This window comes from Choloepus didactylus, chromosome 6 (assembly GCF_015220235.1).
Source record: "Choloepus didactylus isolate mChoDid1 chromosome 6, mChoDid1.pri, whole genome shotgun sequence".
NCBI lineage: Eukaryota > Metazoa > Chordata > Mammalia > Pilosa > Megalonychidae > Choloepus > Choloepus didactylus.
Window position 1 is genome coordinate 52,971,805 of NC_051312.1, and position 26,902 is coordinate 52,998,706.

The window sequence follows — 26,902 nt, forward strand, 5'->3', positions numbered from 1 at the left end:
AAGATGTATTGTTTCATGTGCAAGTGAACTTTGTTCTAAACAAGGCCAATATATGACGATCTTTAAGTGTAGATCCTTTGTTTTGCAAACTAGCTAACTACTGAGTTCCCTTTAAATTTTAAATACAAGGAGGGAAAGAGCATTATGCTGGGAGTACAGACAGCTGGGTTCCAGATCTGTCAGTAAATCACAGGAGTGACCTTGAGTGAGTGATGTACTGGACCAACTTCAGGGCCTTAGTTTCTTCATCTGTAAAACAAGGTTGTAAGCAACTCTACTGCCAACCATCTTCTTTTTCTGTTTGAGATCGGACATGCACGCATTTCTTGAGTCTCCTCTGTTGTGTTAAGTGAAGTAGAAGGTGTGTAAATCATGGATTCTCTTACCCTTCCAGAAGACTCCTCCATTTGTCCAACCTTTGGAATATTTCTGTTGAATGGGGGAACTCGTTGCCTCAGAAAGCAGTATGCTGGATGTGGTCCGAGCAGTCCTGAGGACTTGAACCAGTACTTCTTTTATCCTGAGCTCATTAAGGTGTGCATTAACCACTAATACCTTATCATTACCAGTCAAACTAAATGCTCATGCCAGGTATGGTATCATAACTATTTAATGTCCAGGGACTTGACTCTTCACATTAGAATTCTAAAGTAACATTTGAAAACTTAATCTCTTAGGAAAGATCAAAGTTCTGTATTAGTAGGTGGATCCAGGCAAGTTTAGGCATTTTCTTGGCCTCTCTGGGAGTCTCTCTCTTTCTCTCTTATATTCTTATTTTAGTCATCTTTATACTAGTGGAGAGCACTTACAACCTGGAAGTTTGCAGTTTGGTTTCTAGTCTCCTTGGTTGTGTGTACCCTTTTATTCTATCTCATTTTTCTTATCAATAAATAATGGATGTTGGACCACATGATAGCTGTCTCTCTCTGCTTTGAATTGCTGTGAATCTGGGTAGAATATTAAGCAGGTGAAGTTGTAGAATCCCTTTAGTGATTCTTTGAAATCTTTCTAAGATTGCTCCACATTGATATTTGCTGTCAAATATATATGTGTATATTCATAAAAATGTAATATTTGTTGGTGTTCCCATGTTTAAAGTTAAACCCTGCCTGCAATTAACAGCACTGAAATATACGTCCAAATATGATTAAAAGGGGAAATGTTGGATTGTATATATGGTAACAGAATTAAAACTTTAAAAAAATCCATGGAACTGTACTACACAAACAGTGAACCCTAAGTTAAACCATAGACTTTTTTTTAAAATTCAGTTTTATTGAGATATATTCACATACCATACAGTCATCCATGGTGTACAATCAACTGTTCACAGTACCATCATGTAGTTGTGCATTCATCACCCCAATCTATTTTTGAACATTTTCCTTACACCAGAAAGAATATAATAAGAATAAAAAATAAAAATATAAAAGAACACCCAGATCATTCCTCCCATCCCACCCTATTTTTCATTTAAAAATGAAAACGTGTCCCCATTTTTCTACTTATCCATCCATACACTGGATAAAGGGAGTGTGATCCACAAGGTTTTCACAATCACACTGTCACCCCTTGTAAGCTACATAGTTATACAATCATCTTCAAGAGTCAAGGCTGGGTTGCAGTTTGATAGTTTCAGGTATTTACTTCTAGCTATTCCAATACACTAAAATCTGAAAAGGGATATCTATATAGTGCATAAGAATGCCCACCAGTGACCTCTCGACTCCATTTGAAAACCATGGGCTTTATTTAATAGTACAATCATAAAATTGTGCTCTCATCAGTTGTAACAAATGTTCCACACCACTGCAAGGCATCGGTGGTGGGGTGGTACAGGGAATCCTGTACTTTATGTATGATTGTTCTGAAACCCATAACGTCTCTGTTAAAGGAAAAAAATAATTAAACCCTTCCAAGTAGGCTTTTAACTCTAAAACATGTAGCTAATATGCTCAAACTATTCTTGATGACAACTTTGCTCTTTTAATTTTTTAAAGTAGATCTCAAGGTTTTGAGTTTAGAAATGTGTTATTTATTTTGCTCTTTAGCTGTCTGGTAGGACCTTCAAGTTTTGGGCAATGCTAAAGCTTGTTTTCCTATACATAAAAGAGTATGGGTAAATTTTTCTAACTTTGTTCAGTGAAGTGTAGCTTTTAAAAAGCTTGATCAAAGATGGTGACATGCTGTAATTTTAAATCCTGTTAGCGTAAAAGAAAATCTGGAGTATTTAGCAAATTGGTACTCTTACACAATGGCTAATTTATGTAGCCTTTCTTGACATTTCTTTTGTGTCTTCAGGCACCTGATGGTCAAACTGTATCCCAGGTGTCAGCTCTGTGGTTTGAAATTGCACAAGTGTAAAATTGAATTTAGAAGTCAGTCTTAGCATGAGACAAATCATGATTTTTGTTGCATAGTTCATATTTTCTAAAGACCTTAGCAAGAGTATTTAAGACTCCTTTTAATTGGCGAGATATAATTATGTAGTAAACTCTAGATTCACCCACACATGAACAAATATTTGCTATTACCTTTGTATATGGCTGGGACTATTTTTAGTAAAATTCCTAAAGTGTACTGAAATATTGTGTCATGTACAGGCAATTACAACTCTGGATGTTTGGTGATTTTAGTCTCCAAAGCTAAATGTTTTATACCATCATGTTTTTATACCATCACATATTTTTAATTGCTAAAAAGCACACTAGCCAGGTCATCTCCCACCAAGTCTATAGCATTTCTATTTTAGATTCAAGTCACTGGGGTTCAGGAATGCCCTTCTAATAGTCTAGGCCCAAGAAATGAACATTTTTTAAAAAAGTATTTTTGTTCTTATAGCTTGCTGTTTTGAAAGGTTTTATGAATAAAACATTGAACCACCCCCATGTGTCAATATGTTGGCCCATAAGAACATATATCTAACAATATCCTTGTAAGGAAATATAATCATAGATATTTTGGGAGTCACTTAGATCCCAGGCTGGTCTCTTGTCTGTCCTCATGAGAAAACATGTGTGGAGGAAGCATATTTAATGTATTACAAGATATTTATTGACCTTGTGTCCTTCATATTTTATTTTGTATTTCAGTATTCTGAATCAAGATAAGTAAAAGGGTGTGTAAGCTGCCTTAGCTGATTCTTTTTTTATTTCTCTGTTTTTACACTAAGACAATGTAGTTTTTTCTTTTTTTAACAAAGTTATAAAAAATAAAGTTGACCATTGGAAGAATAAAATTCTCAATGCACCCTGACCAAAAAATATTTTGGATTTTTGAATTAGATCTGAGAACCCTGTGTCTGGCAAAATCATGAGTTAAATTCTCCTCCGTTCATTCATATTTTTAAAGTTCTATTTGGGGAAATTTTCGTTCCTAAGGAGAGTGACATAAATTTGGCAGGGAGACAGCCCTTCACCTTGGAGTTGTACTAGGGCATAGCTAAGGAATGTAGCTAGGATTGCTTCAGGTCTCACTTGCCCTCCATCTCCCTAGGCTTCGAGGTTCCCATGTGCAGCTTTCACTGTAAGCCTCAAAGTAATTTAGTATAAGTGGCAACATTGAAACTATCTTAACGAGCTTGATTAGAGAGAGCTTCCATAGGAGGTTGATGAATTTTATAATTCTTACTCTCCTCCTGTTTCTTGTTTTGAAGATGCAAGATGGGAGATATACTTCAAACTTGGCAGTCTTTTCTCTGACATTTAGGGATTGGGCTCTAACGCTGATTAACTTCATTTCCCTAAGGGGCAAGCTTCATGCTTAGCCTTTGAAGAAACTATATGGATAATACAGAATGCCTTTCTGAAAGGCTTGACAGGCCAGATATTTTTTCAGGAGACTGGAGACCAGTGTTGTCCTTCAGTTCTAGATTGTCATCCTTACTGTGTATCTCCATCTCCGAAAGCTGCTTTCTTGGGGAGGAATTCCGCAGAGAATGAGAGAGCACTGTCTCTTGGATAATTTCTGCCTTAGGGACACTGTCCTAAGGTTTGTCAACTCTTCTCTTATCTGTAGTGGACAGAGAAAAATCAAATCATGTCCATAAGGACCTTTAGGTTTCTGAATGTTTCTTGGAGACTGTTCATATGCTCTTCAGCCTTGTGTCTTATGTCTAAATTAATCCAGTCTTTGCATTTTCCAAGTTTGATAATTGCCCTTGGGGTCCTCTTCTAGCTCTCTATCTCATGTAAGTTTAGGCCCATTCAGAATTCTCATACATTTGAACTGAGTTAATTTAAGAAGGGAATGTTAAGTGCATTTAGTATATCTCAAATATTTCAGCATCATTTTTATACATTATGGGTTTACTAGCTATATTTAGCAGTTATCATAATCCCAGTTTTCACCCTATGCTACTTCTGCTAGTTCATCTCATTTGATTAGGATTTTTAAATCTTAAGAATATCTTGCTCTCTTTGTCTGTAGCAATGATGAATTTTCTTGTCGTCCTTCTGTTCTCTCCGAGGTCATTTTGAGTCCATGGTCCTGTAATCCAGTTTTTCATGTCACTGTCTACTGCCCAGTCATCTTTTAAAGTGTATTTGTATGAACAGGCTTTCAAAAATGGTTTTATTTTTGAGAGTGTGACACAGGGCTCAGGATCCCTGAGTTCATGAGGGCATTAAACCTGTGAGTTTGAGCAAGTCACTTAATCCACTTTGGACATGGGTCTTCCCGTCTACAAAAAGATGCAATTTTTATCTTCAAGGGGTTGCAACTGTGAAACACTCCGCGCTCTGAGGAATGCTCTTTGGCATGACCTCTCTGAGTGGCAGCGAAGGACCCAATTTGTTTTCGTTTCTTTTGTGAGTTAGCAGTTGAATAGGTGTGTTATGTGATTTAAAATTCTAAGCCCTCTTTCTCTAGTTCTTTGCGTGTCATAGAGTATTGTAGACGTCACAGGTGAGCCACTGTGCTAATGGAAAAAGACAACTCGTCTGGCAGGTTTGTCATTCAGAAAACCATAAACATCCTGGTGGAGGCAGAATAGTATATATATTTTTATAGAGATACCTTCTTGTAGGCGGAGCTACTCGCCTTCTAAGAAGAAAGTTAGGAGTTACAGGCGGGGAATTACAGTTTTTGTGGAGTAGCGAACTCGGGAAAACCTTATTGTCTTGCCTCCGTCTTTGTGACTTGACACTGCTTTTCTTAGATAGCTGGTCAAGTAGTTTCCTGAGATAGCTGGTCAAGTAGAAAGGTACAGTGTTAATGGAGGAGCAAAGAACTTGTGACCTTGTTGTTTAAAGTCTGGTTCTTTAAAGACAATATCAGTATGATCTTTAGCTACTGATTTTGTACTTCCAGACCTTAGACCTGTGGTTTCTTAGATCACTTTTTGAGGATGGATAAGATTTACTCAGAATTGATAATTCAGTTGCATTCTTATTTTTTCACATCACTTTGTTTCTAGAAATATTCAGATTATGAGCCAACTGTTTCTTTTAAACACCTTGAAAATGTATTTTGCTGGTTATTGGACACCTGTATATTCTTTTTTACATTCAAGACTAATCTCATGTTTTGTGGATAAAGAGAAGCTTATCTTAAAGTTTTTCATATTTCTAAAAAACTTAATCACATTCTTGTTAAGCACAATTAAATCTTTCTCAGAAACTTTAAAAACTTTTCTGGGTTTTGATCCAGACCAGATTTGAAAATGAATTATAAAGCCAGAACAGCAGCTAATGTATGCAACAGTGCCCACGGATTTGCTGAGTGTTTCAAATACAGTTGTGCATTTTCTACCCTTGGTCTCTTTCTTTAAAAAAATGTTTGAGATTTTTTCCCCATTACCATCTTGACATCTGCCTGGTTACACATGAATAGTTTGACCCAGTCCCTCAGCAGGGAGACTACCATGGCCTTGCTTTCAATAGCCATGTCACTGACAAAGAAAACATATGGAATATTTCATTCCTGTCTTTTGCGAACAGAATTTGGGGCTGTAAGGGCATGTAGCAGAAGGCTTTTTACTTCATGGTAGGTTGGCAAGTTTGTGAGCTAACCACAGGCTCTGCTGTTAGCAGTGAAACTGTTTTCCAAAGCCCTGTTGCATTCTTTTGAGAGGAAATCTCATATTATGGATAAATTGGTTCCTAATATCAGTTTGAGTTAAGTTCACATGCCCTGCTTCAATGGTGGGGCTTCTTACTTAGTCACACATTTCACCAAAGTAATTTGTGCATGTGTGGATGCAGGGCACTGCAGTGCTGCTCTCCTAGGTTTCATACGGGTGTATAAGTGATGGATGTACAAAGTGGAAACACAGATGTTTGATTCTCAATAGAACATGCCTTGAGGTCTCCACGCTTTCATGTTTATCTTCTTGTCAGTCTCCAGAAAGTGATCATTGATCATTCTCATGCTAGCCAAGGACTGTTGCAGTGACCTTTAAAAGTTTAAAACTGCATAGTACCAGTTTTCTACTTAGGGGCTCTGTTTCAGTTTAGCCAGCATTAGGGCTTTGCTTTGTGGCATCTGGACTTACAATGTGAATACTAGTCAGCAGGTGTGGCAGGAGAGGGCCAAGAACGTGGGAAGGAGGGGTAAGTTCATTGCTGTCTTTCTCAAGTCTTCAGTGTTAAAAGAATTTGCCCTAGGCACCACCCTGGCTAAGGTGGCATTCCAGAAGGAGAGAAAAAAACTGTGACATCCAAAGATGAGACAATTCATGACTTTGGCATAGGAAATAAAAGACATGCATTTCTTCAGGGTTCTTTCCAGTCTTTAAGTTACCCTAGCCTGAATTTCTAGTTTCATTGTTTGACTTGATAATTTATCTAAAAGGAGGTGAGCCCTTGTCAATTAATTTTCCCAGACATAGCTAAGTATTTACAATTATAAATAAATCTCATCAAGAAGCTCTTTCTGGATATTGCAGTTCTTGATTATAACAGATTTCCTTTAACTTTGTTGACTCTTAGAAGGTGAAATTTGTACGTTTCTATTTTATGGTTCCTCAAATCTATGAGAGGTTCCCCTTTTTTAGTGTCTCAGTATTTACATCTTAAAATAAATATTCAGTCTTGAATATCCTTCTTCCTTCAGTTTATTCACTCTGCACAGTTGAGGGACATTTGCCTTGTTTCTAGTTTTGGGAATTACAAGTAAAGCCACTATCAATATTTGCATAGTGGTTTTTGTATGAACACAGGTACTCATTTCACTTGTGTAAGTATCTAAGATTCAGACTGGCGGGTCATATGGTAAGTGTGTGTTTATAAGAAAATGTTTGGTCTAGATTTTAATGTCTCAGCGCTGTAGTGAAGTTTGATACCACCAATTACTATAGCCTTGATATGTTGTTATATGGTGTGTGGTAGTAGCAGAGTTATAAAAATTTTTTTTATATGTCTCCACTTCTAAAAGAGTAGTATTCTTGGCCTTTTTGATACCCTACAGTTACTGTGATACCCCCAAAGACTCCTGGAGAAACGATCACAATGTGGAGCATTTTGTTTGTAATGTAAAAACTTTGAATTAAGAAGTGAATCCCATGTTTGGAAAGTCTGATTTTTAAAAAATGGAAATTTGAGGATGAATTGTGGGGTCTGTTTGTGTATTAGGCATGCTACATGTGTTAACTATAATTTCCACAATAACCATTGCAGGTCTGTGGCATGGTTTCGATTTTATAGCTGAGCAAACTGGTATTGCAAAGGGTTAGTAACTTGCCCAAATGTCCCACAGTTAGTAGATGGTAGGTAACTTGTCTGTGAAGCTGAGGTGTTTACTATTTAAGTTTGTTCATCCCTGTAGTTTGGTTATTTAATAGTCTGAGAAAGCGAAAAAGGTAAAATGGGAAAGGAAATGGTAAGGAGCTACAGGATATTACAGGGAAAAAAATCAGAATTGAAAATAACACATCCCCAAGAAGCACACAAATGGATGTGGGAGACTATAACTTGATTAGAAGTAACTAATATTCAAATATCTATTTACTGTAAAATGAAGTTATGTTTTATTCATAGCAGGATAAGAAAATCTCCCCCTTAATCTTCCTGCTACTTGTACGTCTTCATTTAAAAGCTTTCACATTGTTTTCCATGTTAATGTTTTTCTGTTTCAGGAAAATGAGTTCTCAGTCGTGTGCCTATGGTTGCTCTCCCTTTCTTTTGTGGAATTTGTTTAGGAGGATCAGATCCGTTAGTGTACTCACTCTTGCATTTCTTAAGAAGCAAGTTTCTGAATGTGCTTTTTCAAAAACCAAAACCTGGAAGTAAATTAAAAAACAAAGTGTGCAGTATGATGGTTTCATGTAGCTGCCCCTTTCGCTCAATGGAATTTCCTGCCTCTCCTGTTGAAGATGTTTTTATAGGGAAGTCAGCATAAAAGTGAATCACCCATGGGCCTTTTTTCCCCCCAAGGCATTTCATTTAGTCAACTTGGCATTAATTTAGTTGGTACTCTTTAGTTGACTTGAGCACTGTGTTTGTTGATTGTGTGAGCTGATGTTTATTAAGCTGTTAATATTTTACAGACTTGATGGGTTCCTATTTAGATCTGCACGCTCTTTCCTTTAGGAGCAGAGCTGTTCATGAACAGATCTGTGGCCACAGTTTCAGTGTTGAATGTGCCAGTGATAGCTAGCCAGCCTCATCCTGGACAGTCATTTGCTTGGCGGCCTTTAAGGTTGTCTTCTGGAAGCATTTTGCTTTTTTATTTCATGCATGTTGCATCCTTAGTCATGGAGAACTTTGTTGTGGTCTGTTTTGGCATTCAGATACATCATCATCATCTTAACTTAGTTGCTAATGATAAAAGTTATTGAGTACCTGCTCTGTGCCAGGCATTGTGTGGAGTGCTTTACATGTATTATCTGTTCAGTTCTCACAACAGCCCTTTGAAGCACATGCTGTTTTTTCTCCCCATTTTAGAGATGAAGAAACCACAGAGGTTGAGGGCCCAGGTAATAAAGCAGTTTTTTTCAGATGGAGTCGGATCTTATTTTTTTTATTAGGTTTCATGGTGTGAGTAGGTTGAATGGCAGCATCCGTCAGTGTTCTGCCTACGTGTAAGCAGTCTTGTCTTACATGTCTTGGATATCACGATCTGCTCATTTTATAGATGAGGGATTAGTTCTGGAGAGGATTAAGGGACCTGGGGTGGGTACCAGAAAAATCAGAAGTGGAGTAAGATCCAGCCCCAGGAATTTGGCCTCCCCCTGGCTTGCTTTCTGCTTTGTCTTTTGCTTGAAGTGTTCTCAGCTCCTGAGAATGTAGGTTTGGAAGAGGTCTTCATGATCATCTAGTGCAGTGGTCTTAACACTCTATTATGGGGTCACCTGTCAGATGGGCTAGGTTCTGCTATGGGAGAAACAAAAAGTCTGTTTTCCCCAAGGATATATGTTTACATTTACATGTTGATAGAGATATTTATTTATTATTTACTAAATCTTTCAATTACATAAATCACAATCACAAATTCTCATTAATATTTTTGGGACTTTCCCTCCCTTCTCAGTCTACTTCCATGAAGGACTGGTAGAAAACTGTTGATCTGGCTCAAATTCTCCATTTAACAGGGGGGATATTCAGTTACATTTAGTTGTGTGATTTGCACAAAGCTACTTGTGGCCCTTCAGAGTACGTTAAAACAAAAACAAAAACAAAAACAAGATAAAGCAAAAAGAAGCACATTGTCAGAATAGATATTGGATATTGTAAACTTTCAACATTTAATAAGACTTTTGGTTTGTTTTGCTTATGGCATGTGCCTATTGGATTGTAAGATTTCCTCTGCTTCTCTCTTGTCTTTTATCCAGTCTTCTGTGGGCCCAGTACTCTGTTGAAGTTGTAGGAGATAGTTAATTTGTGAAGATGAATAAAAAGGCTTAATGTAAATCTGTCATTTCAAATTCTGTCTGTATTCTTTGAGAAATAATATTTGCATAGTGATTCAAGGAATCAATGATTTTCAACTTTAAAATAATACTTACTTTCAGAGATAGTAGGCCAGTACTTAAAAACTTCCATTTATTCGACATATTTATAGAGTGCCTTACGCGTCGAACTCTTTGGTGTTGAGGACATAGAATTGAACATATCTGACAGAGCCCCTGCCCTAATGTAACTTACCTGGATTGGGTATGGATAGTAAACAAATAAAGACAATAATATCTAAGGTCACATTAAGAACTGTCAAGAAAAATAAAATAGGATGAAGGGGGCTTGATATTTAAACAGGGTAGTCAGGGAAGACTTGAATGAAGTGTTAAGATAATCAGTCAATATCTGTGATATTTTGAATCCATCTTAAGCGATGGCAAAACATGGTGATTCTACAAGTTCTTCGCTGCCTCACAATGGTAATTTAATTAAAACAAAAACAATACGAATCGATATACCAGAATAAATGGTGGCACATATAATGGCATACAATGCACTAAAAGAAAGGAACGAATTCTTGATATATGCAACCACTTGAATGGATCTCAAGGATATTATGCTAGTGAAAAAAGCCAATCTCAAAAGTTTATATGCTCTATGATTCTGTTTATAGCAATGAAATGAAAGAGTTGTAGTGATGGAAAACAGATTAGTGGTCGTTAGCGGTAGGATAGGAGGAGGAGGGTATGCCAATAAAGGGGTTGCATGAGAAATTTTTTTGTGGGGACAGAACAGTTCTTTATCATGATTGTCTTGGTGGTTACATGAATCTATAAATGTGTTTTATAAAAGAGATGACTGCATATAAAATGTAGTGAAATCTGAATAAGTTCTGTAGTTTACTTAATGGTGCCTACCAACATAAATTTCCTGGTTTCGTTGATGTATTATGGTTATGTAAGATGTTACTATTGGGAAAAGCTGGGCAAAGAGTACATGGGAACTTTATTATTTTTGCAACTTCTTATGTGTCTTAAATTATTACAATACCACCACCACGATAAGTACACCACACCCGTTTGGAGTCCTGAAAAGTTTTAGTCTTGGCCTCAACCGCCTATTTGCAAATGAGGAAACTGAGTCTCTGAGGTGAAATAATAATCTGAGGTTGAAGAGCCAAAGTCTGAATCCAAACCTTTTAACTTGCAGATCAACATTATTCTGCTGCCTTAGAGCATAACCAGTTTTAGTTGCTATTAGGTAGTTCTTTGAAGATTGAGTGGTGTCTTCATTTTTCTCTCCAGCTTCCCCCTCATGTCACCCCCAGCTGTGTGTGTGTGTGTGTGTGTGTGTGAATTCTCTTCTATGTCCTGGCGCATAGGAAGTTTAATAGTACCACTGCATGGGTTCTAACATGCTTTGGATTTTGAGAAAAAATAAGCAATGGTTTTATAACTTAAATGGTTTTAGTCATATATTTGAATGACACACCTATGCATCTCTTAATATGGAGGTATTTTCATACTGAGCGCTTGCTACAGGCTAAGTAGTATGGGGAATGATGTTGGATCTCTGCCTGTGAGTTAGTAGCTGAGTGGTGTTTTACTTCTCATGATTCAGTATATTTGCCTTAATTGCTGGATTAACCAATTTCTTGCCTCCCACAAAAAGGACACACATTGGCACATTTTTATAAGACAGGATGAATGAATGAAATTTTAGGGACTAATTTTTGTGGTATTTAAACAACAGACCAGATTACCCACAAACTTTATTTCTTTTCATGAGTTCTGTAGCTGGGTTTTGTTACCATTTACACTTGATTACTTCATTGTTAACTCCAGTGATGTGATTTAGCATGCAAAAACCCAATTATTCTTTTCTGAACTAGTGAGAAATTTCCTTCCAATGATTGCCTCCACTGCCCTTTAGCCTCTTAAACTTTTAGTTTGTTTGGAACAACATGGTTGCTCAGTAAGCAGTTCCAAGGGTGGCAGTGCCTGGAGCTGTCCTTGGACCATAATTTATATCTTTGACATAGTAACTTAGGCCCCAGTTCCTGAGTGATGACTGGTGGGTGTCCTTCATTAGAGTAGTGTTGTGAAGCATTTGTCTAAAGTTACAGGAAGCAAAGTTCACTTACCACACGGGACTACGCAGTTCTGTGGTGGTTGCTTTTAAAAAAATTAACATTTCCTTATCTTAAGTGAAAAATTATGCTTGCCTTGGAAATAAGATGAGAGTCTTAAAATACTTAAATATTTTTAGAAAGTGATTTGGTCAGACAGTCACATGTAATTATAGTTATAATCAGAGTTACAGTAGAGAATAGACCATTATGGGACATGTCACTGGACGTCATTCAGTGAAAAGGAGGCGTAAGACTGATTGGATGAAATTGAGAAGTTTATCCCGAGTCTGTTGGCAAAGAGAGGTCTTTGTTTTATTTTGTGTTTTGTTTTGTTTTTGGTGTAGATTTAGTTGCATGTAGAGCCTTAAACCAAGGAATGGAGATGAGAGAAAAGCTAGGGAGCAAAACTTTATGTGAGAAACATTTTTTCTTTTTTCACAGCATTACACCATGGGAAGTTCTCTATTTATTTTCCAAGGGGCTGTCTGTGGAATTGAACCTGTATATTTTCTATGAGGAGGAATTGAAAATACTAATTCTTCTGAAGGCTGTGTTTCAAGTGGAGTAATATGCCAGTGTCTCTAAAGACAATTTACAAGGCTTGTTTAATATCATTTTTTTTTTTTTCTTTTTGTGGCAGCAATAGTTTTAGAACTTTTGTCCTAAAGGGCCCTTGTCACCCAGCTTCAAAGTTCTACGCCCATTTCTTTAACAATATTTACTGCTCCAGTTCTCTCAGAGAAGGTCTAGAATAACAGTGGCATCATAGGGTAATTGGATATTCTACAATAAAAATACTCATATGCCAGTCTGTTGTTAGGAATGAAATTACACTCTGTTGGAAGGTAGAATATTATATTTATTAAACGAATTACAAATGTTTTTAAGGGAAATGTTTTATGTAACCAGTTTCCACCTTTAAATTTCCATGCTTACAAGAGGTTTTTTTTGGCCTTAAATCATCAGTTTTTATGGGAACTGACTCATTTTACTAATGTAAGAAATAAAGGGACAGTAGGTAATAAAGCAGTTCCAATCATTAAAGGATTGCTCAAGAAGTTCAGCAGAAACAAGTGAAGCCCTCCAGTGATATATTTCCTACAGTATTTTTAAAGAGTTAAAAATATTTGACATAAAAAATACAGGAACTTGCCACTTGATTTCTGTAAGTAGCAGCTCAAGTCATAGAATTTTGCTCATAGTGTATTATTTTCAGAATACCATGCAATGATTGAAATAGGAAATTTCTGTTCTGAAACTATAATAAATTAAATATTATTCCTTTTAAATTCTCGAGGATGTCTTGGGGAGTCTTCATGTTTAAGTAGGCATTAATTATTGGACAGTGTTAAGGTTATGGACACTTACTTACTCTTAGATGAAGGTTTGTTAGAGACTTCTTACATAGTTTGATTTATTATTAGAGTAGCTAACTTATGATTGATAAATGTCAGCTAGCTACTGGCTGAAGTAGATATAGAAATTCTTCTTTCTGACTGCTGAAATCATCAGTGCTCCCACTAAGGCCTTCAAATGATTGAATGAGCCTTCTCTTATTGCTGAAGTTAGTTTCCTTTGTTGATTGGAGATGTAATCAGCCATAGATGCAATCAACTGACTGATGATTTAAATCCCCCAAATACCTCACAGTAACAATCAGGCCAGTGCTTGCTTGACCATACTACTTACTGGACACCATGACCATAACTTAGCCAAGTTAACACGTGAATGCAGTCATCACAGTCCACCCCTTGTCAACCTGGCACCTATTCACATCTCCTTAAGCCATATTTGATCTCTAAATGAAAGCAGTAACAGTTATATTTTCATCTAATATAATTCAACTGTCTACATACAACTAAAAACACACTAATTTTCCCCAGAAGAGTATGCAAGTCTTGGGTAAAATATACTCTTAAACTTTTTGATATCCTGTAACTTAAGTACTATGACATTAAGTTGCAACAACTTTTGTTACATGATAAGGGGTTAAGATGGGGAAGAAAACAGAGATATTTGCTTTATGTGCACATAAACATAAAACAAGGAAGAAATATTTGTAACCATTATAGTCCTTGTAAGGACTATAATGGTGTTGTGGATGTAGCTCATATTTATAACTGCCTTCTTCCATTACCCATTCCATATTCCCTTTATGCTCAGCAAGCACCTCAGCTGGTCTTGGTTCTTTTTCTGGTAGGATGACCCAAACCTTCATTTCTGAAGGGTCTGGGCCATTAGTAGTCCTTCCTGGATTGGGTTGTTCAGTTTTCCATTGACCTTAATCCCAGGGCATGGTAGAGATCCTAGGGAATCACCTGTATTCCAGGAAAACTCTTCTGTACCTCCACTGTGTGGCTGAGTCCTATTTCCCCTTAATAATCAGGATCAATCACCCCAGCCAATACAGTAATTACCTTCTTTGCCTGTTGATTCAGAAGCATGAGTTGTTCAGAGTTGCCGGGTAGCTGTCTTAACTTCCAATTCAGTGGAATCATTGTTATGTCTCCTGGTGGAAGCACTCCTCCCTTTGGAACTAAGACCTATACACCAGCAGAGCTTAAGGCTGCAAAAATATTTTGCAGGAAGCAAAATTCTTCTAACAGATCTCTATGGGAAATAGTGAGTGGTGCCTTTTCCATTTCCACACCTTAATTACTGAATCTGAATCCTGGCTAGGGGAGAAACAGCACCATAGAATGGATGCTGATTATAGCATATACAGCCTCTTGGAAAATACTGCCCCTACCCTGCAAGGTATTGCCACCAGTTGGTGCCATAATTGAGTCTTCAACAGTCCTTTCCACCATTCTATCAATCAAGTCGCTCTAGGATGATGGGGAATATGTAAGACCAGTGAACTCCTTAAGCATGTGTCCATTCCCATACTTCATTTACTGTGAAGTCGGTTCCTAGATCAGAAGCAATGCTGTGAGGAATACCATGACAGTGGATAGGACATACTGTGAGTCCGTGCACAGTAGCTTTGGCAGAAGTATTGCACGTTGGGAAGGCAAACCCATTTCTGGAGTATGTGTCTATTCTGGTTAGAACAGATCTCTGCCCCTTCCATGGTGGAAGGGTCCAATGTAATTAACCTGCTACCAGGTAGCAGACTGATCAGTTTGGGAAATGGTGCCGTATTGGGGACTGAAAGTTGTCTCTGCTGTTGGTAGATTGGGCACTCAGCAGTGGCTGTAGCTAGGTTGGCTTTGGTGAGAGGAAGTCCATGTTGCTAAGCCCATGCATAACCTCCATCCCTGCCACCATGGCCAGTTTCTTCATGAGCCCATTAGGCAACAATAGGAGTGGCTGGGGAAAGAGGCCAGCTAGTATCCAGAATGGATCATCCTATCCATTATTTATTAAAATCCTCCTCTGCTGAAGACACCCTCTGGTGAGATTTCACATGGGACACAAATGTCTTCATGTTTTTCACCCATTCAGAAAGTCTATCCACATACCTCTTCCCCAGACCTCTTTGACACCAGTTTTCTAATCATGTTCTTTCTAGGCCATCTAGCCAAACCATTGGCCATAGCCCATGACTCAGTGTATAACCACACCTCCAGCCATTTCTCTTTCCATGCAAAATGAACAACCTGGTCCACTGCTCGAAGTTCCACTGGGAGGATTTGCCCTTTAGGGATGTCTCAGAAAGGAGCTGTAGTGCTGCTGTTGTCTACTTTCAGGTGGGTACCTGTATATTATGCAGAATCATTGGTAAAAGCAGGCCTGAGTTTTCTCTTCCTCAGTCAACTAATCATAGGGAAATCCCAAGAAGGAGTAACTCTGGGCTGGGAAAGAGAAGGTAATGTGGCAGGAGTGGGGGTGGTAGGCATCTGGTCTACTTCCTCAAGTAACTTACATGTGCCTTCAAGGACTGCTTGAGACCTATGTCATATATACTACTTCCATTTGATGATGGAGTGCTGCTGTGCATGCCTGAGTTGATGACTTGGTAGGTCAGACAACACCTGGTTCATGATGGGCATCTTAGATCTCATGGTAACTTGGTGGCCCATGGATAACCATTCAGTCTCTGTTAGGTCCCAGTAGCAGGCCAGTAGCTGTTTTACAAAAAGATAGCAGTTATCATCATAGGATGGCAGGGCCTCACTCCAAAATCCTAAAAGTCTGCACTTTAGAATAGAAATCTGTCAAAGGCTGCAAATAGCGTCCCTATTTGCCACTGAAACTTTTAGCACCATTGGATATGCTGGATCATATGGCCCAAGTGGCAGAGCAGCTTGCACAGTAGCCCAGACCTGTTGCAGAGCCTCTTGTTCCAGTCCCCACTCAACTAACAGCTTTTTGGGTCACTCATTAAATGGGCAGGAGTGGCACACCCAATGAGAAATATGTTGCCTCCAAAATCAAGAGACCAACTAGGCATGGTGCCTCTTTTTTGGTTGTACGAAGGGCCATGTGCAATAGCTTATCCTTCACTGTAGAAGAGATATCTCAACTTGTCTGGCACCATTGGATGCCTAGACATTTTACTAAGGTTGGAAGGTCATTTATCTACCAATCTCTGACATGTAACTGCTTATGCCAATAAGTCTAGAGTAGTTCTGATTTCCTGCTTACTAGGTCCAATCAGTGTGGTGCCTTCAGTATAATCGGTGTGAAGTCTTACAGAAGGGAAAGGTGATCAAGGGCCCTGCAGACTAGTTAAGACATATGGGTGGAGAGTTGATTATCCCTGAGATAGGACAGTGAAGGTCTATTGCTGGCCTTGCCAGCTGAAAGCAAACTGTGTCTGGTAGTCTTTATTAATAGAAATTCAGAAAAAGGCATTTGCCAGATCAGTATCTGCATACCAGGTACCAGATGGTGTGCTGATTTGCTTAACCAATGATACCACATCTGGAATAGCAGCTGCAATTAGAGTCATCACTTGGTTAAATTTATGGTAATCCACTGTCATCCTTAAAGGCCATCTGATTTTTGCATAGGCCAAATAGGAGAGCTGGATGGGGGTGTCGTGGGAATCACCATCCCTGCATCCTTTAAGTCCTTGATGGTGGCACTAATCTCTGCAGTCCTTCCAGGAATGCAGTATTGCTTTTAATTTACTATTTTACTTGTTAGAGGCAGTTCTAATGGCTTCCCCTTGGCCTTTCCTGCCACAGTAGCCCTCACTTCATAAGTCAGAGAACTAATGTGGGGATTTTGCCAATTTCTGAAGGTGTGTTCTAATTATGCATTCTGGAACTGGGGAAATAACCACAGAACAGGCTCGGAGACTGTACAGTGGCCCTGTCCATTGATCACCTGACCTCCATAAGCCCTTACTCTGACTGGTGGACCATTAGTGACATTTTGGGTCTCCTGGAATTAATGCCAGTTCTGAGCCAGTGTCTTAATACTCCTTGAAATGTCTGATCATTCCTTTTCTCTAATTCACAGTCACCAGTCAAAGGCTGTAGGTCCCCTTGGGGAAGGCTGGGAGGAAGATTAACCTATCAATTTTTGGCAGTGTAGCAGAGTCCTTTCCTAAGGGAATTTTGCGCATTCAAGGGGTTCTGGGTCTGTAAACTGTTGCAAGTCTGGGAACTGATTAAGGGGCCATGACTTTTTGTTTTGGTTATTATAGTTCGATTTTTGTTTACTCAATCTAGAGCACTTCTGCTTATACAGTTCTGGTAAGAATTTAGTAGACTGCCCATCTGTTTCACTTCTAGGTACTTCATGAGCAACTAGCCAATGCCATAGATCTCTGCAAATCAGAGTATTCTGATTACTCCTTTGACTCTGCTTCCATTATGGTAGCCACAACCACCTTGTCTTTGGTGATTAAGTGCTGCCACTTGGCTCCTGCCAATCTGAGATCCCATCACCCCCATTCTGTTTAAGGATCCAAATTCAGTGGCAGCATTTCCCACATTAATAGCTGACCTGCAGAGAAGAGCGATCATAGAGCTTTTCAGGGATGATGGAGCTGCTCTCCCAAATTTATTCCTCACAGTCCTAGTGAAAGATGTGTCTTCTGGACATTACTGGGTGGATTAGCAGGGTTTGCAATGATAAATCCATTGTAACATTCCAATCTCTCTAAACTTTTGGATCCCCACGTCTACATTATGCTGAGGCAGTTTGGGCATTTCAGCTTAAGATAATAATGTAGGCCACCTTTTGGTCCATGCTTCAACCAACCACCTGAACAAACTTTTAGAGCCTTTTTTTTTTTTCTTTTTAGGTTTTATTCTAGTAACATATATATGATCTGAAGTTTCCCCTTTTAACCACATTCAAATATGCAATTCAGTGCTGTGAATTATGTTCACAGTGTTGTGCCATTATCACCACCATCCATTACCAAAACTTTTCCATCATCCCAAATAGAAACTCTGTACATTTTAAGCCTTAACTCCCCATTCCCTACCCCCAGTCCATCCTCTGGTAACTTATCTTTTAGATTCTGACTCTGAATTTGCTTATTTTAATTATTTCATATCTGTGAGATCATACAATATTTGTCCTATTGTGCTGACTTACTTCATTCAACATGATGTCTTCAAGGTTCATCATGTTGTCACATATATCAGAATTTCATTCCTTTTTAGGGCTGAATAATATTCCATTGTGTGTATATACCACATTTGTTTAGCCATTCATCATTTGGTATAGAGCCCTTTTAACCCTTCAAGCTACAGAATCTCCGCTTAGTGGGCCTGTATCAATAAATTTGGCCTGATCCAACTTTTTTCCTCTACCATTGTCCCACATCTTCAATATCCATTCCCACACATTCCCCTGATTTCTAGCTATAAAAATTGGAAAAATCATGCTGTTATTTGGAGTATAGCACACCTCCTCATGGATCCCACTTTGTATTGCACCTTTCAGGGCCTGTTGGTACTTCATTCTAGGTCTGGAAGTAAAGAGGGTTGGTGGGAGTGGGTCATGAGAAGAATTAGCAGTGTCTTGCAGGCCAACAACCTCAAGGCATTCCATACAATTTCATCTGGTGAAATAGGGTCAAATTTTCATATAGAAGTATGAGAGCTGTTTCTTCAGGGGAGGTAGACACAGGTATATCAGGCACAGCAGTGTTAATCTCTTCAGATGGAGGTTGGATGGCTGATTCCTCAGGGAAGAATGGATTTCGAGTGGTTGTTTCCTCCAGGCAGACCCTTAACAGATCTATCTGACAAAGACCCCTCAGCAGCATCTAGAGTTTCAATGTCCCCACCATCATCATCAGCCCATGTGTCCTCATGCCAGTTTTCAGGGTTTCATTCCTTCCCAGTCAATGCCTTTACTTTAGCAGACACCCTGGAAGGTCAGGAATTCAATTTATGTTGTAATTCAGCCACTTAGACAATGAGAGTCTGGTCCTGGTTTTCAGAAATCTCAAGTCTGCAGCTATAAGAAATAAGAATTTCTTTCAGGGCACGCACAGAAACTTTCATGTCCTTCATGCAGTGCTTGAGCTGGGAATTGTAAGCCTTGCGTTCATCCCTTTCTTTAGCAGGATGTATCCAGTACATTTTCCACCAACCAGCCAACGTCATTATACTTTTTAACTCCACAAAATTCTGTTAGCTATCAAATACGCTCTCACCCACCACCAAATACGCTCTCACCCACCACTAAATATACTATCTTATAAGCATTTGGACAGCAGTATCCATGGTGATATTTTGCATATCTCTATTGTGGAGTATCGGTGCCATCTTAATCATTGGAAATAGTCTTTAGTGGCTTTTAATCTAATCAGATTAGAAAACCAATTCCCAACCCCCCAGAAATATCATCCTTAAGATTCTGTTTCTCAAGAAACCACTCCCAGTACCAAAATCTGGGTCAGTGTTCTCCAGAAAAACCAATTGTGTGTGTGTAATGTATAGTATGTATATGATACATGTAAACATTGTGGGATAAATTATAGGAATTGGTTTACATGACTGTGGGGATTAGTAAATCTGAATTCCATGGGGGGGGCCAAAATTTGGGAACTCTGATGAAAGTTTCAGTGAATTCCCTGTAAGAGGCTGGCTAGCTGAAATAGAGATAGAAATTCTTCTTTCAGTTCTCCCACTAAGGGCTTCAACTGATTGGATGAGACTTCTCTCATTGCTGAAGGCAATCTCCTTAGTTGATTGTAGATGTAATTAGTCGTAGATGCAATCAACTGATTGATGATTTAAACTCCCCAAATACCCTCACAGTAACAATCAGGCCGGTTGTTGGACAACTGGACACCATCACCTAGCCAAGTTGACATGTGAACTCAACCGTTCCACAGGCATTGTGCTAAGAGCTTTACATTTGTTGTTTGACTTCATCACCATAACAACAGCATGAGAGAGTCACTCTCTTTGTTCCCATTTGAAGCTGAGAAAACCTAGGTACAGAATTTTTAAGTAATTTGTCCCATGTCCTGTGGTTTGTCAATCTCTAACTAGGATTGAAACTCAAGTTATCTGACCCCAGAGCCTGTGTTCTCCACTACTATGCCGTGCTGCCTTACCAGTGTCCCTGGGTAATACGGTTTGGTGGAGGAGACAGAAACACAAACTAAATACAGTGTAATCCTGCCATAAGGGAGGAATGAACAAAGGGCTGCAGAAGCAAAGAGGACAGGAACTTAGTCTGCCTTGAGGAGTTGGAAGGCTTCACAGCAGAGGTGACATTTGAGCTGGGTCATTTAGACTTCTGCAGGGCAGCTGCCCGAGTTCTGCCCTGTTTGAAATAAGCACATTTACAAGAGAATAGTGAAGCACATTCCACTTGATGGATCAAATTGACAGATTGGAAGTAACTCCCCAGAATGATGGCTTTGTTAGGTATTTGTTCTCCAAGAACCCTACCTGCCACTCCCCTTTGGTGAATTGTGGCAAGAAAGCTGTCACATAAACCTGTCACTCAGGATATTTGTGAGAGGGGGAGGGAAGAACAGATTATGGGCAGAACTAGATATTTTCAGAACAGTCTAAAACCCGGAAAGATTATATTTCAGAGCATTTAAAAATGAACACAACAGCCTCTTTAAAGTTGTGCAGAAAGAAAATCTAATAATGAAAGTTAATTAGGCCATGGATATTTTTAAAGCTAGACATTCTGATTCTTATCCCACCATAATTATACAAAGCTTTTTTAAGGCCAAGATAGGAGGAAAAAAAAAAAAAAAAAAAGTAAAGGCAGAAATCAATTATAAAACTATTCAAAATTCTTATAGAGCTTGCTAAATTGTAAAAATACTTGATCTTTTTCTATGCAGTTTTTAAGGAATTTGTTAAGAAGCAGAAGCAGATTCAATTCAAACTTGTTTTAGCTTTTGTCTCAGTTGTCTTTCTGTTTACTTTAAGAATATCTCACATGTTTTGCTGTTTCTTTAAATTTGTATGTGCTAGGCTATTGAAAGGGTTAGAAGACCAATCCAGGCCTTCCTAAATTAGGGCTGTGAACATTCTTATTTCTGGAAAAATGGTATAAGGAGAGTTTGAGTTGGCACTCTCCTTCTTTACTCCGGCTCCTGCTTACCCCACCTCCCTTCTAACCAACCCCATTCCGCCTCCACTCCCCAAGCTGAAATGGAAAGAACCTGCTTTGTTACTGATGATAATATTTAAGCTCTAAAATTTTAACAGTATTTCAGTTGCAAATAAATGGAAATTGTGTATTCTGTTTAATGTGTTTCAGAAAATCCCTGCTATTTTTTTTTCTTTAAATACAAGAAAACAGGCGTGTAATGCCTCATTGAAAAAAGCCTGTAGGAGTGCTTTGTGCAGGTCTTAATTAAGGGCTTTGAAAGACCAAACAAAAGTAAAAAGGAAAATGCTACAGGGTTATTGTTATTCCACTCCATTGGCTCCACTAGCTGACCATCCATTGGAGCATTTTGTCCATTTTGAAACTGAATGACACTTTTGTTCGTGATTAACAGAGGTGAAAGAAGCCAATTATTGGGCCGGCTTTTTCCATAGAGCAGCTGCTGTTGGATTTAACTGCAGGCAAATATGGCCTTTTACTACCACAAGGATGTTGTGATGACAGTTTATTTTTATAGAACTATGTGGTAGAAAACAAAATCTGTCTGGCTCCTGTTATGAATATGCACTGGAATTTACCATGAAAGGGTGGTTTTAACTCGAGTTGTTCCATCATTCTTTTTAAAAAAGTTAACATATATTTAAACATATATATGAGTGTGTTTAAAATATGTATATAATATAATGCATATATATTGTATACATACATTTGTATCAGCTTTTTATGTATTGGATTACGCCATTAAAGTTATAAGAAGTACCTTTGTATGCTGCTTCATATTTTATCTATTTTAATTTTAACAAAAGTCCCCATAACTTGAGTTAAAGTTGAAGAATAATTAGTGGAAGACTGAGTGGTCTTGCCTGAATCTCAAACCATTTTGATATACAGAATACTTAGGGTGGGACAAATGAGTCCTAGAGATCACCTACCCATTTAATTCAGACTCCCAGCCCCTCGAGCATTCACTGGTAGGAATGTTACTTTGGCAGGGGAGGTCTTCCATCATGCCTTGGTACTAAATGAATGTGTAATGATGGGATGCAGCTTGGAGGTAGCGGTCCAAGGTTCAAGTTCTCAGGGCCCACTCCTATCTGATGAGCTCTTAGAGCACAGGGCAGGAGGTGGGATTGAGGGACCAGGGCTCAGCCAACGATTGTCTTCAGTAAAACCTTAGGCCTTACTTTTGATCTTTTGAGCCATCCTGGTGTAGTGGAGAGAGCACTTCTCCAGCACTTGCCAGAAGTGTCTCCTTGGAGAGGTTTCTTACTTTTCTGAGCCTTAGTTTAGTCCTCTAGTTGGAGTTAATAATTCCTACGTTTTAGAGTGTGTTGTGAGGATTAAATGAATCGAGCATGTTTCATGTCTAGCACAGTGCCAGGCATGTAGGAAATGGTTGCTCAGTACTAATTCCTTTCTTTCTCTTTTGCTGTGAGCATCTCCTCATAACCAAATCTGAAGTGAAGAAACTGGCAAGAGTCCAGAAACTTTGCTGTTTACCCAATTAGTTTTTTTCTTACCAGGCTTTCTAGAAGCAGAGGGTTGAATTTTCAAGGGTAACTTAATGAGTATAAATGGCATCTCTCTCTTTCCAGCCCTCTCTCCTTTCCTTATTGGCTTAGCTATATCACTTTTAAGTAAGACAAGTGATTGCCCTGGGCCTCGGTTTCCCGAATTGTAAAAAGGGACACTATCCTAGCCATGCCTGCTTCATAAGGTTGTTGCAGAGTCCAAATAATATGAATATAAAAGTGTTTTGTAGGATCCAGGCAGTGGTTCTCAATGTGCCACTTTAGTATGCATCCGAATCATCAGGGGAGGGCGGGGTGATGGGTGGGGGTGGGGGTAGGGGTGCTTGAAACAAGATTGCTAGTCCCCACCCCAGAGTTTCTGATTCAGTAGACCTCAGTGGTATCTAACAATTTGCATTTTTAACGAATTCTCAGGTGACATTGCTACTCCTAAAAGTACAATTTGAGACACACTGCCTTAAGTAGTTCTAGGGATGTGAGATATTTTCCCTTATTATCCTTCCAAACCGTTCCATACAGGTATGTTGACCTTACTTTTAGGGTCTTTGTAGGAACAAAGTTACAAATTAATTTGAAATTCAGACTCTTCCGGAACATCTTGGATCTACTATTGTCCTGTGTGTAAATATGTAAAACTATGTTTCATGAAAACTATTGAATTTGGATCAAAGGTCTACTCTATAGTGTTATTGTATCCTCTAAAATCAGAATCTTTTCCCACAGGGTAGGTGCATGCCAATAAGAGATATCAAAAATAGAAAGGCCCTGTCTCTCAAAGAATACAAACAAGTGCCACATAGAAAACTCAAGATGATGTGGAATACTTCTATCAGGTTTCACAGATTGGGGTCAGTAGTAGCTTTCAAAAATGGTTTGGAGAAGGGTCATGTGCTGGACATGCAAGTGTGTGCCTTCAGCGTCCTCCTTGCCTTTCCTTACCCTTGTGCAAGGATGCGTGTACCTAACGGTAAATTAGAGATGACTATTCATATCTAAAAACCATTCACTGAGGTTTCTTTACAAATGCTCCAGTTTCTTAAGTATAGGCTCCCTGCCTGCTTCATGAAAGGGCCAGAGTGTGAGGTGGAAAGTGAAGCAAAGTGCTGATATTCAGAGGCTTGTGCTATTGAAGATGCAGCTGAAGTGAAGGCAAAGTGGGCTTTAAAATGAGGATGGAAAATATATTCAATTCCCACAATTTACGAAGAACATCTCCATTATGAAAGTGCCAGATTCTAGTGCATCATGGTTTCTCAACTTCAGCGCTATTGTTGTATTGGGCCATCAGATATTGAATAATACATAACAAAGTATTTGTTGTGGGGGCTGGCCTGTGTATTGTAGAATGCTTAGCACATCCCTGGCTTCTACTCAATGGATGCCAGTAGCACCCCCAGTTGTGACAAAAAATGTGTGTCTAAATGTTGCCAAATATCTCCTGGGGGAATACATCACCCACAGCTGAGAACCAATGCTATACATTATTCAGAAAAGTGTAAATGTTTTAGGCAAGAAAAACAAGTTCTTTCTAAGTTTGTATTAGTTTCGCTATCCTCTCTTGAGCTTTTAAGATTTTGATGTGTGTCACGTAGGTAAGACATAATAGTTATCAGATCCTATTCTTTCGAACACAGGAATTACAGCGACCTGGATTGTGGTTTTGACTCTGGTTATGTTGTGTATTAGTCAGGGTTCTCCAGAGAAACAGAACTGACAGGATATAGATGTGTGTGTGTGTGTGTGTGTGTGTACCTGTATGTGTGTATAAATATTAAGAAATTTAATATTGGAATTGGTTCACATGACTGTGAGAATTGGCAAGTCCAAATTCCAGACGGTAGGTGGCAAGTTTGGAAACTTCCATTTTGATGAAGGTAATTCCCCAGGCTTGCTGTAGTAGAGGGAGAAATTCTTCGTTCTGACCTCTGAAATTCCCTAGTATAGCTTTAAGGCCTCCAACTGATTGAATGAAGAGACTCCCTCGTTGCTGAAGGCAGTCTCCTTTGTTGAGGGTAGATGCAATCAGCTGTAGATACAATCAACTGACTACAGATGCACACACATCTATGAAATACCCTCACAGTAATAATCAGGACACTGCTTTTTTTTTTTTTAAGCAGTTTTATTGACATATATTCACATACCATACTATACATCCAGTGTGTACAATCAGTGCCTTTTTAGTGTAATTACAGTGTTGTATATTCATTACCACAATCAATTTTAGAACATTTTCATTACTCCAAAGAGAAAAACCCCATGCTCCTTAGCAGTCACCTCTTTTTCCCTCTATCTTCTCCAGCCATACATAACTATTAATCTAATTCTGTCTCTATAAATTTATTTATGTTTATATTTTACATAAATGTAATCGTACAATATGTAGTACTTTGTACCTGGTTTCTTTCACTTAGCATGTTTTTAAAAATTATTGTTATTTTTAATTATGTAAACCTTTCTAGGTTTACATAGAAGTTGTGTAAAAAATACAACATTCCCATATACCCCCCTATTACTGACACACTGCATTTGTTACTATTACTGAAAGAATATTAAAATATTGCTGTTAATTGTAGTCGATAGTTTGCATTAGATGTATTTATTTTTTCCTGTATACCACCTTATTAACACCTTGTAATAGTGTTGTACATTTGTTATAATACATGAAAGAACATTCTTAATATCTGTGCTATTAACCACAGTATATCGTCCGCAACAGGGTTCATTGTATTATACAGTTTCATATTTTATCTTCTGTCTTTTCTTCTAATAACATACACAACCAAAAACTTCCCCTTTCAATCACATTGACTAAGATAATTCAGTGCTGGTTATTACACTCATAACAATGTGCTAGAATCACCTCTTTCCATTTCCAAACATTTTCAATCAACCTAAACAGAAATTCTGCACAAATTAAACTTCAGCTCCCCATTCTCTATCCCCATTCTATCCCTTGATTACCTGTATTCTAGATTCTGATTCTTTAAGTTTGCTTATTATATTTAGCGCATATTGGCAAAATCATACTATATTTGTGCTTTTGTGTCTGGCTTATTTCACTCAACATAATGTCCTCAAGGTTCACCCATGTTGTCGCATGAATCCGGACTTCATTCCTTCTTACAACTCAATAATAGTCCATTGTATGTATATACCACATTTTGTTTATCCATTCAGCAGTTGATGGACATTTGGGTTGCTTGTGACAATTGTGAATAATACTGCCATAAACATCAGCGTGAAAATGTCTGCTTGAGTCTCTGCTTTCAGTTCTTCTGGGTGTATACCTAGCAGCGGGATTGCCAGATTATATGGCATATACTTAGCTTCCTGAAGAACCACCAAACTGTCTTCCACAGCGTCTGCATGATTTTACATTCCCATCAGCAATGAATGAGTGTTCCTATTTCTCCACATCCTTTCCAACACTTTTAGTTTTCTGTTGTTTTTTTTAAAATAATGGTCATTCCAGTAGGTGTGAAATGATATCTCATTGTGATTTTGATTTGCATTTCCCCAATAGCTAGTAATGTTGAGCATCTTTTAATTTGCTTTTTAGCCATTAGTATTTCCTCTTGGGAAAAATGTCTGTTCATTCTTTTACCCATTTTTTAATTGGGTTGTTTAACTTTTTATTGTTGAGTTGTAGGATTTCTTTATATGTTCTTGATATTAAACCCTTATTGGATGTGTGGTTTCCAAATATTTTCTCCCATTGAGTAGCTTACCTTTTCTCTTCCTTGGCAAAATCCTTTGAGGCACAAAAGTTTTCCATTTTGAGGAGGTCCCGTTTATCTGTTTCTTCTTTTGTTGCTTGTGCTTTGGGTATAAACTCTAAGAAATCATTGCCTACCACAAGATCTTGAAGAAGCTTCCCTACATTTTCTTCTAGGAGTTTTATG

The 26,902-nt window shown here is 38.4% G+C and overlaps 1 protein-coding gene across 2 annotated transcripts in view; it reads left to right on the plus strand.

Moving 5' to 3' along the window:
* Nucleotides 1-26,902, plus strand: part of LGR4 (leucine rich repeat containing G protein-coupled receptor 4) — a 107,853-nt gene that overhangs the window by 4,701 nt on the left and 76,250 nt on the right. The window lies entirely within an intron of this gene.